Source organism: Cornus florida, unplaced genomic scaffold, assembly GCF_030987335.1.
Source record: "Cornus florida cultivar Cherokee Brave unplaced genomic scaffold, ASM3098733v1 CherokeeBrave_3.0.0_Hap2_scaffold_133, whole genome shotgun sequence".
NCBI lineage: Eukaryota > Viridiplantae > Streptophyta > Magnoliopsida > Cornales > Cornaceae > Cornus > Cornus florida.
Window position 1 is genome coordinate 60,001 of NW_026775620.1, and position 2,500 is coordinate 62,500.

Here is a 2,500-nt window from a genome sequence, read left to right on the forward strand (position 1 = left end):
TGCTCGTGCACACCGGCGTGCACGTGGGCATCGTATGCTAAAAAATGAAGTTTGGAGTTTGGGTTTGAAAATTTTACGGGAACTTCCTAGAAGCCTAAGAAATGCTTTGCTCGAGACGGATTTCGATTTGGAGGTCCGCCGTGTTAATTTTGCCAATTACGGCTCCTCGCCCGCACGCTCGTGCACCCCGACGTGCACACCGGCGCGCACGTGGGCATCGTATGCTAAAAAATGAAGTTTGGAGTTTGGGTTTGAAAATTTTACGGGAACTTCCTAGAAGCCTAAGAAATGCTTTGCTCGAGACGGATTTCGATTTGGAGGTCCCCCGAGTTAATTTTGCCCATTACGACTCCTCGCCCGCACGCTCGTGCACCCCGGCGTGCACGTGGGCATAGTATGCTAAAAAATGAAGTTTGGAGTTTGGGTTCGGAAATTTTATGGGAGCTTCCTAGAAGCCTAAGAACTGCTTTGCTCGAGACGGATTTTGATTTGGAGATCCCCCGAGTTAGTTTTGCCCATTATGACTCCTCCCCCGCACGCTCAAGCACCCCCGCGTGCACGGGGGCATCGTATGCTAAAAAATGAAGTTTGGAGTTTGGGTTTGGAAATTTTATGGGAGCTTCCTAGAAGCCTAAGAAGTGCTTTGCTCGAGACGGATTTCGATTTGGAGGTCCCCCGAGTTAATTTTGCCCATTATGACTCCTCGCCCGCACGCTTAAGCACCCCCGCGTGCACGTGGGCATTGTGTGCTAAAAAATGAAGTTTGGAGTTTGGGTTTGAAAATTTTACGGGAACTTCCTAGAAGCCTAAGAAATGCTTTGCTCGAGACGGATTTCGATTTGGAGGTCCCCCGAGTTAATTTTGCCCATTACGACTCCTCGCCCGCACGCTCGTGCACCCCGGCGTGCACGTGGGCATCGTATGCTAAAAAATGAAGTTTGGAGTTTGGGTTTGAAAATTTTATGGGAGCTTCCTAGAAGCTTAAGAAGTGTTTTGCTCGAGACGGATTTCGATTTGGAGGTCCCCCGAGTCAATGTTGCCCATTATGGCTCCTCTCCCGCATGCTCAAGCACCCCTGCGTGCACGTGGGCATTGTATGCTAAAAAATAAAGTTTGGAGTTTGGGTTTGGAAGTTTTATGGGAGCTTCCTTGAAGCTTAAGAAGTGTTTTGCTCGAGACGGATTTCGATTTGGAGGTCCCCCGAGTCAATGTTGCCCATTATGGCTCCTCGCCCGCACGCTCAAGCACCCCGGCGTGCACGTGGGCATTGTATGCTAAAAAATAAAGTTTGGAGTTTGGGTTTGGAAGTTTTATGGGAGCTTCCTAGAAGCTTAAGAAGTGTTTTGCTCGAGACGGATTTCGATTTGGAGGTCCCCCGAGTCAATGTTGCCCATTATGGCTCCTCTCCCGCATGCTCAAGCACCCCTGCGTGCACACCGGCGTGCACGTGGGCATTGTAGGCTAAAAAATGAAGTTTGGAGTTTGGGTTTGGAAATTTTATGGGAGCTTCCTTGAAGCCTAAGAAGTGTTTTGCTCGAAACGGAATTCGATTTGGAGGTCCCCCGAGTCAATTTTGCCCATTACGACTCCTCGCTCGCATGCAATATCTACTCCTGTCAGAGCTGTGGTTTTACTTAAGACTACTATAGGGGGGGGGGAGTTCTCAGCACCAAGAGCTGCAAGTAAGGCCATTGCTTGCTTTGCAGTCTCGATTGCTCTACTAGTGAATAGTAGATGTCTTGGTTAGCTTGGAACGAAAAAAAAAATTTTTTGGGGAAAAAAAAAAAAAAAAGTTTTTGTGAAAAAAAATTTTTCGAAAAAAAAAAAAAAAAAAAAAATTTTTTTGGATGCCTCGGTCTTCTATTTGTTTTGCTTGGGTAGATTAGGAAAAAAAAAAAAAAAAATTTTTTTGTTGGATGCCTCGGTCTTCATATTCTTTCTCGGCTATTTCGAAAAAAAAAAAAAAAAATTCCGGGAAAGAGAAAAAAAAAATTATTTTTTGTTGGTTGCCTCGGTCTTCATGTTCTTTCTCTGGTATATGGGAAAGAAAAAAAAAAAAAAAAAATTTTGGATGCCTCGGTCTTCTTGTTCTCGGTTGGATTTATCGAAAAAAAAAAAAAAAAAAAAAAAAAAAAAAAAAAAAAAATTTTGATGCCTCGGTCTTCTTGTTCTTGCTTTGGTATATCGGAGAAAAAAAAAAAAAAATTTTTTGGATGCCTCGGTCTTCTTGTTCATTCTTCGGTATATCAAAAAAAAAAAAAAAAAAAAAAAAAAAAAAAAAAAATTTGAGACTTCGGTCTTCTTGTTCTTGCTTTGGTATATCGGAGAAAAAAAAAAAAAAAAATTTTGGATGCCTCGGTCTTCTTGTTCATTCTTCGGTATATCAAAAAAAAAAAATTTTTTTGAAGCCTCGGTCTTCTTGTTCTTGCTTTGGTATATCGGAGGAAAATAAAAAAAAATTTTGGTTGCCTCGGTCTTCTTGTTCATTCTTCGGTATATA